Raw genomic sequence first — 17478 nt, forward strand, 5'->3', positions numbered from 1 at the left:
ACTGAGCCACCCAGTCACCCCAATAAATAAACCTTTAAAAAACGTGCTTTTCTTTACTGTACACATCAATTACTTGAAAAAGACAGAAATCATACTTTAACTGCATGGAGTCAGTTCTGACAACAAAGATATAATGTGAGGCATTTGCAGATGATACCCAGCACATATGTCACAGTTAACTCTTTTATTCAAATAAGTGTTCAATGAACTTTAGAAATACATGTTTCAAATATAATGTTTTTGTTTTCGTTGTTGGATTTAGTTTGTTCGTTTCATTGGATATCAATAATTAAGAGATCCGTTTTCCATCTTTCTGATCCATTGAGAGAGGTTATTTGAAAGCATTTATCATACTTGACTTGTATGGCTACTAAATACATCATTACACTTTATTAGAGGTCTCATTCTTATTCAGTGTACTCAGAAGAAAATATCTACAAAATCCTGCTGAAATATTTTTGAAATTGGCATAGATTAGGAGAATAAAGAACCATAGGGATTAAAAGAGTTCACAAGACCAAGCTAGTAGGATAAAGCAAAGATGAAAAACGAATCCTTCCACTCTTGGGCCTCATTCTGAGCTTTGCTTCCCCCTAATTTGCCACTCCAGACAAAAGGGGTTGAGCTCCCACATCTGGTCTTTCTGGAGCCACACACATACCTGAGTTGCAACCACTATGAGAAATCAGGGAGTGAGAAGGCTTGTGAGTGGTCTCTTATCACTCTGCTTTGTCACTTCCAGATCATTTCTGCCCTCCTCTCCAGCACAGCTGTTCCTGCTTGCTGCCCCTCTCATCGTGTGGCACTTAGAAGATGGCAATTTCACTTCCACCCCTTTCATTGACACTCCATTCATTAAAGTGACCCCTGAAATCCTCCCGTACTGCACACATTCAGATCTTCGTGGACCCAAAGCTCTATACTGACTCCGGACAACTAGAAACATGTCACACTCACACTTGTGTGCTGTGCTAACGTGGCCCCAGGAACATATCTCAACACGCTGCAGACAAAGTCCTCCTGTCCTGTCATATGTCTGCTTTCCAGATTGTTTTTCCTCCCTCTCCCCTCACCTGACGGTAATAGCCTCTTTCTTTTTTTGGGTATGGCTCTCCTTCTGTAACTTCTGCCTCCATCCGCTTATGGAAAATACTTAACTATTTTTCTTTCAGAAATAAAACACAAACATTAACATTTGTAGATTGATTGTGACCTCTCATAATAAAGTAATGCTCAATTTGGTATCAATCAAAGAGTTGCACACATTTCATAAGAGCTGGACATGTTTTCTTAGGAGCTGTGTGGCGAACTTGAGCCTGTTCTTGTAGATTCTATTTCTTCACATCGGCGAAGTCTGATTTTTCCCTATTGTTTGGTCCCCACAGCCCCTCCATACATGCAGATCAAGGAAATGTTCTTTGATGCCCACTGTTCTTTGATGTATCCAGCTTCATTACTTGAAATCCATGTCAACTGTTTCTTATGAGTTAGAAGAGTGGAGAGTCAAACAAACTTAGGACTACTAACCATCCACGGCCAAATTACTTCCAGAATTCAAGGTTTGATTCTCCTTCTCTAATCACAACCTCTGTCCCCAAACCTTTCTGACTTCCTCACCCACAAACCTACTCTTTATCTCTATCACAGTCTCCATTCATTTGAGCCTCCATTTGTTCGCAGGCCATCGCTTGTGCCCTCCTGCCCCTAAACTCCTTGAACAGCTGTGACATATGGGCAGGCATCACGAGAATGCATTAAATACTCTCCTAAACTTTTACCTCATTGGCTCCCCCCACTGTGCCAGTCTCTGGCTCTGGGGAAGTCTCACTACCAAATCTCAGTTGTCCCTCAAGTGGCCAAAGGTTATCAAGGAAAGTCAAGAAGACCTCTATTAAAAATATTATGCTGGCTCCTGTCAGCTAGGCCCTCGCCACTGTCCTTATATATTGATTAAATATCAAAATTCTGAAAAATTCATTTGAGCAGTCACAGAAATTAAGAAGTTGGTGTGTGCAAGTTCGTGGAGTCAGAGAACGTACAGAGGGAAGTCCCGTCTGTGACGGGAGTGACAGACAGGGCCCAAGAGAGTGGGGTCAGAGGAGAGCCCAGAACAGCCTGCTTGGCGGGAGCGGTGCTGCTATTTGCACATGCTCGAATGTCGGTGCCCAGTGCCGACAAAGATAAATTCCACTGTGGTTGAACAAATAGGCTTTCCTCATCCTCAGCCAATAAATATCCCATATTCTGAATAGGCTCCCAGTTGACTTCTTGGTACAATTTGAGTTGATGGTCTGCACAGCTGTGTAGAAATGAGGGCTTGGGTGACATCACAGACAACCTCTCTGACTATAATTGCCCCATTACAGAAGTGATCAACTGAGACGCCATTGCCAAAAGTCCCTCGTTGTGAACTCCCCGAGACCGGATACAGACTGTTTTTGATGGAAGGCCAATTGCTTGGGGATTTACTGCCTTTAGTGGTTCTATAGAAGGCAACGGAGCTTGCTTTCAGGGCACAAGGCAGAAACCATGTGTTTGCTCAGACCTTTGCCTGAGTGCAAACCTCGCTGTCCCCAGGGGCTTTGTTGATGTTGTTGTTATTGTTACTCTTCATTATTTATTGATCATCAGAAATACATAATGTATTGAGAGATGATAATGTTCATGGGAAATACAGTTTATGCGTATGAAAAATGCTCAATCTAATACACTCTACATAATGTTTGAAAGAATAGTGCTTCCTACCTGGTAACTGATGGAATTGACTTTTGGAGATAGTAGATTTTTATTATTTTTCTTTTAGGTAAGAGTGTGTTAAAAGTAAAAGTTTTTTAAAAAGTAAAACACTCAGACTACTGGAATCTTTGTCCAAATCATCTCATGTGCGATTGGCTCACAGACCTTATTTAATCCAGACCAGTTTGGATTCCCTACAGAGTCCCTCACTCATCTTTTTCCCTTTCATTCCATTCCTTTTTCTTTTCATTCATTCACTCATTTATTCAGAAAATACTTATAAGCTTGTATTATGTGTCAGAATCAAAGATTAATGAACTACCGCCATTATCTCAAAACCCTACCTTTTTAAAAAGAAACCGAGGCAATTTACCACTCCCATCCTGGTAGAAATACACAGATGTTGCCCTTAAGGGTAATAACCTCATAATTAGTATTGTGGCTAAGATCCTTAATAGCACAATTACAAGAATATTTATTATTTATTATATGAATGGCATTAAAGGAAAATTATTTTAAAAATTTGCTTGGAGTCGAATTTATGATATTATGAATATAAATTTAGGGATGTGGAGTACAGAAGATATTTCTCTATTTTCAGAGTTTCCTCTCCCCAAATGGTACAAGTTTTTTCTTAATTTTTGCCTAGTTCTAGCCTTTTTTAATGATGATATCCTTGTCTAAATTTCTCACAATGGAATTTCTCAAGAGTCAAAGATAGGTGGATATTTACAAATCAACAACTAAAATAAAACCAAACTTGTTTTGGAATATTAAGTTTTTAGAAAATAAAATTATCAATAACTTCATCTATTCTACTTAATTAAAAATGCTGTTCACATGCTCTATTATAAATTCAATAACATGTTTTAACACTTAGTTACATAGAAAGTTTTCCAAGTCTGCATCTCTTCTACCAGAAATTTTCAGTAGTTGGGACAGTGCATCGATGTCTGTTATCTGTGACCTTTGTAAACATCAATGTCTCTACAGAGGTTCAATATCTCCTTTTGAATACTGAGAGTGAATGGAGAGAATACTAAAGAAAGACACAATCCATTGTTATACACATGCCCACGTATACAGTTTTATAGATGATAGTTACTTTTGCAGTCATAATAATATTCACCAAGCAACTTATTGATCACCATGGAGTTAATCCAAATGGCTAGAATTGACCATGGTCTGTGTATCACCCATACAGTAGGCTGAATCCATTCATAAATGTTGTTGTGAATTAGGGAAAAAAGTGTGATCTGAGTATTATCTTAAATAACCATATATGAGAGGCAAATATATCTCTGAAAATTCTCTACATTATTGAGGAATGTTCTTCTTTAATATAATTTTAATGATTTCAAATTACGGTCCAACAATTTTAGTCAAAGTGTGTAAACAGAATGCCCTTGAATTAATGGTGTTTTATATGTGAACTGTACTGAGAAACTTGAAAGTTTTAAAATATGTCATGTACATTTTGCTCTTGGAGCTCTTAATTAGTACTTGATGTTTGCAAGCATTTCTTGAGCCAGTTCCTTGTAATTCCTCCCAAATAAGACTTTTGCTCCCGAAGTAACCATATAAAATAACGAGAATTTAGCCATCATTCAAGCACTCATTCATTGTGTCTTCAAGTATGCTTTTGTTTTTGATCAACTAATATGTATTGTGTTAATGCCAAGTGCAGGTCATAGTACAATGTGTCAGACAGAAAGGGACAAATGATTGCCCTGAAACTGTTTTTTCTATTTAAAGTTTAGTGAGAATTTCACCATTTAATTCATCTCTAGACTGTGTAGTGTCTTTGTAAGTTTAAGACTCACAAACATGGGCTGAATTTCAGCCAGTTTGAACTCTTGGGTTGGTATTTTGCATATAAGATGCATTCTCCCCGTTCATACATGGCATCTTTGGACTTCCTTCCATAGCCCAATAAGGCAAAGGTTGTGATCAATTCTGTTCCAGAAAAGAGAGATAATCAGGGAAACATATATAACATGGGAGCTAGATTTCCAAGATGGTTTCCAGTGATCCTCACCTTAGTATGCACATCTTGCAAAACCCTTCTAACAAATAGAACATTGCAGGAATGGAACTTCTCAGATTAAGTTTCAAAAAAGATTTATTTCAGTCACGAACTCTCGCTCACTCGCTCGCTCTCTCTCATTCTCTCTCAATGCTTGCTCTGGGTGAAGTGAGTTGCTATGTCATGAGGCAGTCCTGTGGAGAGGCCCACAAAGCAAAGGACCAAGACATGCCCACAGCCACATGAATGACCTTGGAAGCAAATGCCACCCTCCCCCTTCCACCAAGTGAAGCCTCAAATAAGTCCACAGCCCTGCCTTATAGTTTGAATTTCACAAGACTCCATGAGCCAGGGGCACTCAGCTAAGTCATGTCTGAACTCCTGACCCACAGAAAATATGAGATAATAACGTTTGTCATTTTAATCCACCAAGAGGTACTATAGTCTCACTGTCTTTCTTATCTCAATAATTTTTATTTTTATTTGCACAACAGTCCAGGATGGGTATTTTTGGAAGAATGTCTCTCCTGGGCAACTTTCTTCTAAGTGGTGACCTAAGGACCCAGGCTCCTTCCATGTTGTAACCATGCCCTCCTTCAGGTTCTGGTTCTTTCCATTCAGCCAACAGATATGGTTGAGATAAAAAATAAATGGGATATATTTTGGAGGTAGGCGGGGGAGAACAGAGGGTCAAAAAGCTTGAAACTGACTATGTCACTTCTGTCCATATTACTTTGGCCAGAATTTAGTAACATGACAAGAGTTAATTGGTCATCTAGCAGTATACCCAGGAGGAGAAAGAAAATACTTTGGTAAAGAATTTATCTGTCTCAACCACATGAGCATAGAGTGTTTGAACCAGGATAGAATCGAGTGTGAAAAAGAGAAGGATAGAAATTTCAGGCAGAGGAATTAGTTCCCTGGGAACAGAAGTACTTGGGCATAGAAGTGATGGAAAAGCCCAAAAAAGACCACATTCAGGCATTAGCCCTTGGTTTTCTGTAAGAAGTGAATAAAGATGCAAATTTCAAAAGCAACAGGAATCTAATGAAGAAATAAAATGCATATCTTTTAGAAGTATTATTATGCCAAAATATAGCAGATTTTGAGATTCAGAAGTGCTGATGCCAGTTACTTAGGTCAAATTCTAGCAGGATATCAAGAGAATCTTAAGCATGAGAAACGAGTCCGTGAGAAACGAGTACAAGTGAAACAGGCCCTACATATAGGTATTTGACTGCATTTAAGTGAAAAACTAGTTCCTTAAGGTAATTCTGCAGTACTCATTCATAGGAGAATGCTGGAAACATTTCCAGCTCATTTCCAACAACAAAAATTTTCACTAACAAATAATTTGGCTGTCAACACATTGCCAATATTGTACTTTTTTTTTTTTTAATTTTTTTTCAATGTTTATTTATTTTTGGGACAGAGAGAGAGACAGAGCATGAACGGGGGAGGGGCAGAGAGAGAGAGGGAGACACAGAATCGGAAACAGGCTCCAGGCTCTGAGCCATCATCAGCCCAGAGCCCGACGCGGGGCTCAAACTCCCGGACCGCGAGATCGTGACCTGGCTGAAGTCGGACGCTTAACCGACTGCGCCACCCAGGCGCCCCGCCAACAGTGTACTTTTAAAAATACGTTTTGATTGGCCAGCCCTTTAGCCTCTCTCTGCTCTGATTTTAGCTTTCTTTATATTCACATTTCAAATAAATTTTAACGTGTCATCCAAAAGGAGGGTAAAGCTGATATGAAACTTTAAAGGAGAGTAGAGAGATTTGCATGAAATAAGAGAGGATTGGCATTGCCTACATACTTCCTTTCTGAAGCTGAGGATTCCCTTGTTTTCTTAGTTCTGCTAGTGGAAAATGAAAGAAACTAATTCCAGAACATTCCTGGCTGACATAAAGTCAGAACTACTTCCATAAATTTAATAAAGAAATGATGTTATTCCCATGGTTCATTCTTATTTGTAAAACCATAGTGTTTAAATTATATAAATCACAGATTGGAAGAGAAAATATTATATTAGACCATATAAACTGTTAAGAAATATTTTTAAATAATTAAAAACTAGTTTAAACAAATATTTTCAATTGATCTGAAATCTCTTTCATACTAACAATAACAAGTGATGAGCCCAAGATTTACTATTATTTTGAAAGCTGCCCTTTAAATCCAAGAAGCAGGGTTTAGGGTTTTAATAGAATCTGTTTTATATCAAATAAGCATTTGAGAGAAAAGCAATAAATCTTATTTGAATCTAAAAGATGAATAGATGTTTCTCAACAAGTGTGAATTCTGCTGTTTCCATTTTTATTTGTATTTTAAAACTTTGGCAGAAAATATTAGTTGAGATGGTTTAGGGTCTACTTTATTATTTTAAAAAAATGTTTTTGCCATTAAAATAAGAGGACATCATTTATATCTAAATGATTAGAATGACAGTAATTTTGAAAAAAAAACAATTGAAGGGAAAAATAGGAAATATCACTACAGAAATTCTACTAACACATTACCTTTGTAGTAGTTGAAAGACACTTGACTTTATGCTCTAGCCTGGTGGGTCTTATCAGCCATGTCATTTGGAGCGAGTTATTTGTCATCTCTGATGGGCCTTTTCTAGCCTCTATGCTACCTTGTGTGATTTTAAAGAAGTCTCCTCCCCCCTGGGCATCATTGAGCAGGAAGCAATCTGCTCAACTGTACAGGGCCGTCCTGCATTAATAGAATCTCTAGCACCTACTAACAGGACCAAAGAAAACAAAAACACCTGTAAATACAAGTATTTTTCAAATATGAGGTGCCATCATCCAGATGATGGGTTGCAGACTGTTTCTGGAAAGGGCTAGAGAATCAATATTTTAGGCTCTTCAGGCAATACCATCTCTGTTGCAACTGCTCAGCTGTGTGGTAGCAGCTATAGAAGCAGTAGCCACACATGATATCTAAACAAACGAGTGTGGCCACATTCCAATAAAGTGTTCCAATAAAACTTCATTTGTGGACTCTAAAACTTGAAATCCATAGAATTGTCATGTGTCACGAAATATCATTCTTCTCTTCATTTTTTCCAAAACATGTAAAAATGGGGAAAATATTCTTAGCTCACAGGCCGTATAAAAATGCATGGTAGGCTGGATTTGGCTGAGGGCAGTAGTATGCTGAATCCTGATCTAGATCCTTTATCTAATTACCTAAAAAAATCTCAAATCTTGCTATTCCAAGTGCTATCATGGGAGCTTATTAGAAACACAGAATCTTGGGTCCCCTCCCAGGCTGATGGGGTCAGAGTCTGGATTTTTAGCAGGATTTCCTAGATGATTCTCGTGCTCCTTTCAATTTGAGAAGTCGTGATGTGGAACACAGTTAAGAATCAGAAAGAGTAGAGAAAATAACAGGTTTTCTGAGTAGAGTAAGTATATACCACAAAACCACATGCTAAAGGCTGTGGAATTATGAATATAAGAGCTCTTTAGGCCGTCTCAAAGAGCCAAGTTTTATACAAATATAAATATAGATATAGATATAAATATAGATGTAAATGTACATGTAGATATATATACACAGTAAATGTGCTATGTGTGTTTAAGTTCATACATACACACATAGTCTGATGGTAGGGCTTACCATCCGCAGCAAATTGCAAGTGGAGGGCATTTCTGGAGCTGGAGTCCATTTGATAATGCTAGCAAATAATATCTAGAAGCCTGAAATAATTTTTAAAAAATGAAATCAAATTTGAAAAGATCAGGAGTCCGGACTCACTCTGTGTCAAGTTGGACACTTGTATGTGCACTCCTCAGTCTCTAAGGGCATCATCATATTACAGCAAAATGCAGTAGCTGATGTTCATAGTGATAACCCCAGGGCAGCAAGGAAAGGTTAAATTATGTTCAGTGTTCTCTGCTTAAGAAGATTGGGACATGTCCATGCACTTTAAGAAGATTTCCATCACAGGCAGTTAAAAGGAAAAGAATGGTTGTGCTTTAAAGACGCTTACCTTCAATTATGTGACAAGTTTTTATGTAGAATGACATTCTCCACTGATGCTAGATAACCATGGTTTTTGTCTAAGTTTTGTTTAAAGTGTTACATTTCATTTAAAATTCTTGAGGATCGACATCTCTGATCTTGGGTTTCACACTGTCCCATTTAAGAAGAGGCAAGATCATATTCATTTTATTTTTTCTTTTCACCTTTAACTTCTTAATAAGACCAGAAGGCTGCTGTTACAGGTTAGCAGGTGATTGTGGACATCAGAAAACAATATGCTTTTCTTTCCTCCTCTCTAATTTTTCTCCCCTGATTCCCAACAGAATCCTGATGCATTGTTTTGCCATTAATTTCTCTCTCTCTCTCTCTCTCTCTCTCTCTCTCTCTCTCTCTCTGCATCTACTTAAATACATAATTTTTAATGTTTATAATTTATTTTTGAGAGAGAGACAGACAGACAGACAGAGCATAAGCGAGGGAAGTGCAGAGAGAGAGGGAGACCCAGAATCTGAAGCAGGCTCCAAGCTCTGAGCTCTCAACACAGAGTCCAATGCAGAACTCAGACCCATGACCCATGAGATCATGACCTGAGCCAAAGTCAGCCATTTAACAGCCTGAGCCACCCAGGCACCCCTAAATATTATATTTAGTGCATTAAATGTTATCCTATGACTCTCTTCCCCAACTTGTCATATACCATAACACAAAAAATACATAAGGAGATAAAGGTAAGATCTATAGATGGCTGAATTAATAGAGATGAGAAGCAAAATTATTGTCATAAGCAACGTGCACAGGCTGAGTACTTTGACTTCGAAGGGTCATGAGATCCTTTTACTCTTCTCTTCGAGTGTAAGAAGCTAGGGCAGCTGAAGACTGAATGAAGACTGATTACAGAACCACCTGTAATGCTGAACATTTTTAAGTTTCATGTCCGTCTTCTTCTCTGTTGGATGTTAAAGTGAGAGCGGGGACAGAAGGGTTTTAGAGAGGGTAGAATATGTTAGAAAAACACCAGCAGAGAGAAAAGGAGGGACTGGCAGTGGTAGGAACCATTCTGGTTTCTTCCATGAAATTCTAATTGAGAACTCGGGGCATGGCAGACTGCAGAGGATTCTACTTCTTTGAGCTGTGGTCAGGCCTGTCATTGATATGATATCCAGTTCCTAGGCAATTCTCCCCATATGCTATATTTAAATTAAATGGCAAAATGATCTGCATTAATGAGGGCCCAGAGCACTGTCGGTACACCAGTAGGAAAGTCATACTTATGGTAATTCAGTTTCAATAGGTTGGTTGTGTAAAGAGAATGGCTGACAGCAGGTTATCAAAGCAATTTCCAAGTGGGCAACTGAAGATGGGCATTCTGACTGAATAGGGACAAAAGAAATGCTTCAAGGACGTAGTGAACATAGTTTGTAATAACGTGGGAAAGCCAGCATTAGCTCAGAAGTCAAGCAGCATGGAACAGCTGGCAGGAAGCAAATGGGGATTGAGTAATTCTCATTGAGGAAAAACATGGCGCTGGTAAGGAAGCAGCCTACATGAAGACCTCAGGGTGACAACCAGAGACATAAGCTGTATATCAAAATGCACGGGCACCCAGCTCAAATGAGCTTCATACTACAAATCAGCTTTCGCGGCGATACCCGTAAACAACAAATTTCATATGGAAAAGGTGACAATTATTTAGTGCTGAGGGTTTTTTTTTCCCCTCTAAAATTAGAAAACACTGTGGTTTTTTTTTTCCTTGAATATCTTTTTTTCCAAATCTCTGCTATGTGTTTGGCACTATGTGTCCAATGCTAGGCGTTGGAGGTGTAGCCATGAAGAGCACAGAGCCCAGATCTTGTACTTGAGGAGCTTATATTTGAGTTCCTGACTAATTCAATAGAGCTTCTTCTTCTGACTGGAAAAATACATCAGTGTTGCTGTTCTATCTATGCAAATGTTTTCATCATTTCCCAGCATTTCCTTTCAGAAAGCTTTAATTATGGATTACATCCACACATTACCATTTCTGTTCGTTCATAAGAGTCCAAATTTTCCACTTCTGCGTTTTAAAGAGGCAAGCTCTAAGGCAAATGAGGGGTTCTGTAGGGGAGACGTGTATTTTCTCACTGAGGGAGATGTTCATCATCAATCCCCCTGGTCAAATGAAGAAGGCTGTACCACCCCTTAAATCATCAACGACTTTCGGGGTTTGTTATGCTAAATGAATGACATGTTGGTATGTCAAATGGGAATCCAGTTTGGGAGGTACCCAAGCTACCTCGTGGCAAGGCTGCTTAAGGAGAAGAAGCATTTGGTCCCAAATCACCCTGTTATAAATTTTGCCCAGAGGAGAGCAGAGGACTAAGATAGTATCTCAAGTGCCGTCGGGAGTGTGGGATGAACAACACTGCATGTCTTTAAGGGAAGGGTTAAATGTGAGCTCAGGATATAGGTTGACTTTTAACAAATGCTGAGGAAGCCTTTCTCACTGTCTCTGTGCACTTGAGAATTTAGCATCTTTGTAGACGTCCGGAAAGGCTGCACCTGAAAGAATATTGTCCCCATGAAATCTTCCTAGCAGAGATGCTGTTCACAACAAAGCTGGCCTCTGACCTTGCCCCACAACCTCACAGGGTGTGGCAGGCAGAGCTGGACCCTGGCCCAGAGTGCTCCTCTCAAGATGACTGCTCTGAGAGTCTCCCATGGGCCATCTTGTTATGACTGATGCTGCCTAGCCAACAGCTGTTGGGACGACTTTCGTGTAGATTTCATCCTATTGCTAAAGAGACCTCGTCTGCTTGGAAGCATTTTGATGCTTGACTCTGAATTTATACTGTTTCACAGTATATAAAGGCCATAAACCTACCTTTCTTTCACCTTCCTTTTGCTTTCTCTCTCCCTCTCTCTCTCTCTCTCTTTCCCCCCTTTGGAGGACCAATTCCTCTAGCGCATGATGAAGTTAAATTTGAAAGCGTGGCCCCGAAATAATACGAAAAGTAGTTTCACAGAGGAGCGAGGTTGTTCAGTCAAGTTGAAAGAAGCCTGCATTCTTTCATTTGCATGAAGCTCTGTGCATGGTGCTATCTGTTAAAGTACGTTGAATAGATAGTACTTACATTACATATAAATGTGTGTTGTTTTGAACTGTTTATGTCAGTAAAGTAAATCTAATGACACAAACATAATAATACCTTAACTGCTTTTATAACCAGTTTACAATATTTATTGTTTGTGGAGCACAGTTAGTGCTATCTGCAATTCAACAGTAATTTTCAATCACAACCTCAAAATAGTTAGCGTTAAAAGGAATCAATATGTACTACATTTTATTGCATACCCATGGGCAATAGCTCGCTGTTAATGATCACAACTGCCAACTTATATCTATCACAGTAATTTTTCTCTTCATAAATTAAATGGAGAGAAGTGTGAACGAGAGCCTAAGATCATGCAGTGATATTTCAGTATCCTGCTCTGTCTCTCATTTTTAAGAAAAGGTGTTTTTTTTTAAGCTTCGGCTATGCATTCCATTATTGGGAATTATTACCAGCAAGGGCTCGGGTTCTGCTATCAATATCAGCAATGGAAGGAATACCAAGAAGGCTGGTAATGCTCTTTACTTTATGTTTTTCATGTCACTAGGTATAAAAACCTAGCTCTTTAAAATCGATCCCTAGAATCTTACCTGAAAAGATCTGTCTATGCCAAATGCATGTCATTGTAGAAAGAAATGCAGTTTGATTGGATTTTTTAAATGTTTTAAATGGTGCATTCTTGGATCATTACTGTGTATTGTCTGTTGGGGGGACGGGGAGGTTCGTGAGAGCCTAGTGAGGGCCAGTGTGGATTCTGTCTTGAACATCCTTTATTTGGTTGTTGTTTTATCAAATATGTAGTAATGTCACCATGTCACATTTGTGCCAGATGCTGCTAGTTATTGAACTTACCAAAAAAACTGAAAATGAGCAAGGAACAAGAAAGAAAAAAAAATAACAAAAGATTATAAGGGCTGGTAATTGATAGAGACCAACAAAATTTGAAGTTAGTCCTGGATTAGAATTCAAACACCCTCATTTATAAGTTGTGTGAGTTTAGATCTAGTTACTTGATGTCTTCACAAGAGTCTTAGTGCCCTCATGGGTTTAATGGGGATAATTTAGTACCTATAATGTTGTTGAGAGAATTAAATTAGGTCATTGTAGTTATGAGTATCATTCATGACACCAAGGAAAGTCCCTGCTTTCAAAGTGCTCAGTCTGGGGACACGAAAGGGTGATGGGCAGGCAAACTGGTAATTGTGGTACAGGGTGACAGCTACGGGAGGTATGTTGAAGGTTTCTGAGAACATAGCTGAGTGCCTTGGGAACCAAGCCCGGTTGGCTGAGAGCTGGAAGGCCAAAGGCTCTCCACTAACCCTTTGTAAATTGCCTGGTTCCTTCAAGAATCCTGATCTTTGGACCTTCCAGGATCCTCTGCAAACTGAATGTCAATGATCAGGGCTCTTAGTGCTTGTCGCCACCAATCCCTCCAAGCCCTACTGTGTGCAAGGCACTGAGCTAAATCCTAAAGACGGGTGACATGAAACATCTCCTCTCAAGTTGCTCACAGCTTGACATAGGCTCTGTCAGAGGGCACACAGCCCCTTTCTGACTGACACTCAAAGCGACTTCATTGTGGTGGTTTTGTTTCTTGTGATCAATTATTCTGCTTCAGGAGAAAGCATTTTTCCTGGGAGTGGAGGCCTACAAAAAATGGCTTCAAATCCCAAGCACCAAGTGCACCATCCTGATGCACCTGTCCTTCCTTCCCTCTCTCCTGGTACAGTGCAGGAGGCACTGCTTCAGGGGTCAAGGTTCCCCCACCCCATTTTTGCGCACCCAACTGTCTCAATAAATGGGCACCCTCAATGATCCCATCTCCTCTGTGCATCTTCAGCTTTTGCCTTTCTAGGGCATTTTTCCATTTGTACTTAATCATAAACGACCTATCAGAAGGTCTTCACTTGACCTAAGTCTCCATGCAAATAACATTCTGTTTGCATTTTTTTCCCCATCATTCTCTTCTATAGAGTTGAGTGTGTTCCTTGCCCTCACCTTGTACCCTGTGCTCACACCATCCCACTCAGCCTCTGCTTCTACCATTACATGGAATGTCCCGTGATGCTTCTCTGTTCATATTTTGTCCTTTTATTTGACCTTTTACAAACATTCACCTTTGACCACTCCCTCCTTGACACCCTGGTTTTCCATGTTATTGCATTTTTCTTTCCCTACTCTGGACCCTTGACCTCACTCTCCTTGTGTAACTCTACCTTTAAGTACCTTATGAAACGTACATATTCCTCAGACCCTGTCCTAATCATCTTTCTGTCTCATTCTTTATTCTCCACTTGGGTTATTTCCTTCATTCCCATGACTTCAGTTAACATTTTTATGTTGACCCTTCAGTGTATATCTACAACTTTCCAGATACCTCCTTTGTGTATTGGGCATATAGACAATATGTATAATCAGTATCTCCAGTCTGAGGGAATAAACAGCTTTATTGGCAGTTCATGCACATGGCCAGAGTCAGGCTCATGGATCTTATCACAAACCTGTTCCTCTCCTCATATTTCTACTATGGGCAGGTAGCACAGTTGGTAGCTAAAATGTGAAACAAAAAATTTCTCCTATCTTTCTAATCACCCACTAAGCCCCATGAATGTCAGAAATCGTTTTTAAGCCTGTTCTTTCCTTCATCCACTCTTGCCTCTGCCCAATTTTTTTTTTTTTGCCACATTGCAACCCTAAGTGATCTTTTTTTATTTTTTAAGTTTGTTTGTTTGTTTGTTTGTTTATTTATTTATTTTGAAGAAGAGAGAAAGTGCAAGCAGGAGAGGGGTAGAGAGAGAGGGAGGGAGACAGAATCCCAAGCACACTCCACACTGTCAACTCAGAGCCCAATGCTGGGCAGGATCCCAGAAACCATGAAATCATGACCTGAGGTAAAGTCAGACACTTAAGTGACTCATCCACCCAGGTGACCCAAAGTGGCTCTTTCATAAGTCAAGCCTTAGAATCTCCAGAGAATACTTTAGTACCTTAGGATAACTAAGTCCTAAGCCTTTAACGTGCTCTTGAGTTAGGGTAATCATATCATTTATCACTCATTCCGGGACACATTGGAGAGTTAAAGGAGTAATTTTTAGAACTATACCACAACAGCTAGTATAACTTAGGCTTGTCCCAACCTATCTAGGGCATATGGTCACTATTCCTAGAGAGCCTTGAATGGGTGATCCCTCAATAATTTCTCTGGTCTCATCTTTCGCCATTTTTCCTCTGTGTTCACTTTCATTCAGATTTACTGGTCTCCTTCCAGTTGCTCAGCAGTTCTAAGATATTCAGCCTCCCACATTATTATGTTGTTTCTTCAGCCTGAAACATACTTTTCCTCATCAAAACCTTCACAATCATTCAGGTCTCAGTAGACAATCCTTTTCCTGAAGAAAGTCTTCCAGGATTTGGTTAGGTTTGTCTCATTAGGATGCTAATATACACTAAGTCTCCTTCACTAACTTGGCACAACAGGAATTACTTTTTTTTTTTTAAACTTTACTTATTTATTTTGAGAAGGACAGAGAGCATGAGCAGGGGAAGGACAGAGAAAGAGGGAGAGAGAGAATCTGAAGCAAGCTCCATGCTGTCAGCACAGAGCCCAACGTGGGGCTTGATCTCACAAACTCTGAGATCATGACCTGAGTCAAAACAAGAGTCAGACACTTAACCAACTGAGCCACCCAGGTGCCCCAGAGTTACTTTTTAAATGTCTGGCTTGCAGGTACCTAGATTGTAAGCCTATGAAGGCAGATAACTATTTGGTCTTTCCTGCCTTTGTATCCTAAACTTCCAGGACAGGACCTGGTTGAAAAGATAGAGGGTGCTCCATTAATGTTTGTTAAATGAATGAGTGAAGGTACCTTGTTAGATGAAATCTTGCTGAAGAGAGGACAGGACTCACAGCTCAGATGGATGGTTGGAGTAGGTGATCTTTGTGTTTATTTGTTGCCACAGATGCTATAAATTTGTGTTTCAAAGTATTCCAGACCAGTACATTTCATGTTTTAGGAAGATGAACCTGTGTGACTCAAGCCCACCTTTTTCTTCCTTTGGTAACTGTGGCATTTCCTTTTATTGAGCTGCTTTACCTGGTGAGATTCTAAGGGCTTTATGCCTACCACCGAATCCCTACAACAAACTCTGTGTATAAAGTATGATCATATCTGCAATGTGGATTTTCATGTTATGGATGATGAAGCTGAGGTTCAGAAATGTTAACCTATTTACGTAAATTTAAGTAGTTAAAAGAGAGAAAGCTGGCTAATGTATGAGAATTTCTCCTAGGATTACACCTGAAATATGGTCTCCTATCTGTGACTTTCCAGTTCCTCTGCTTTAACTTTCTAAAGATCACTACTTCTTTTAGAATATTTTCAAGATTTTGCTGTAAAATTTACCTCCTCCAGTAATTTCCACATAATCAGCCTGTTGCTGTGTATTGCTTTTCTTATGGTGACATGATATGAAATCTGTTGATAGTGTTCATATGTTACTTTGTGATGGTTCTCATTTCCTCTCATGTTTACTTACAACACCTCTATCTGAGATAAGGCTGTTGTCTTCAGGGTGGGGGTGGAGGGGTTTTATTTGTGTGTATGCTTTTGTGTGTGTGTGTGTGTGTGTGTGTGTGTGTGTGTGTGTGTGTATTTTGTAGCAGCCACTCTAAGTGATCACATACATAGTGAATACTCAATACCACTGCCTGAATTCATAGTGTGGTATAACTCTTATGAAGACTCTAAAGTATGGTTAAGAGGTTATTACCCTAGGTGGATGGCATAACCTTGGCCAATTATTTAACTGTTCTGTGTCTCAGTTTCCTAATCTGTAGTAGAATGGGGCAAGAATAGTACCTACCTTGTAGATTTGTCAAAAGAATTGAATAGTTATTTTTACATGCAAACAAATAGAATGGCCATTATAACTTTAACAGTTGGCCATAGTGCTGTCTGGGTGAAATCTGCTGTTGGGGCAGGAAGGAGGAGTCCTTTATTCTTATTCTTCAGCAAGGATTAGTGGTGACTGAATTTATTCAGATTTGGAGACAGCAATGTGTCCAGCTTCCCCCACCGTCACCCCTCTCTCCCAGGCCCTCTTCCCTTGCATATCTGTTCTTGCTTTGATTTTCCTTTACTCTTTCTTTCCAGCTTTCAGAATGTGTTTCTCTTCTTCTTTGTGCTGTCAGTACTTTAGACAATTAAAAAGACCCATGGCTGACAGTGGTAACAGCAAAGCTCTCAATGGTTTCATCAAATTCATTTAGCACATGAAAGGCATTATTTTCTTTAGTGATGGACTAGATGGTGAAGTACCAAAATTAACAGGGGGCAAGAGGTAGTTTGTGGGTTTCTATCTTGGAGGAGTTGACTGCAGCTCAAAGGAGACTTGCAAAGAACATAAAAATTCACATTAATGCCTGAGTGAGAATTCCATAGAGTCCTCTCAATTATCTCTGATTTTGGCAAGAAGTGCAGCTGATCCAAAAACAAGTTGATAATGTTCTTACAATCGCCTTCAAATGGAGAATTCTAATTCCAATAAAGTACTTGTTCACTTCCCCTCCTTTCTTTCCCTCAATCAATATTCTTTGAGTTTCTTCTATTATTTGGTGAAGAAAGCTTCAA

This window comes from Felis catus, chromosome B1 (assembly GCF_018350175.1).
Source record: "Felis catus isolate Fca126 chromosome B1, F.catus_Fca126_mat1.0, whole genome shotgun sequence".
In the NCBI taxonomy this organism is placed as follows: domain Eukaryota; kingdom Metazoa; phylum Chordata; class Mammalia; order Carnivora; family Felidae; genus Felis; species Felis catus.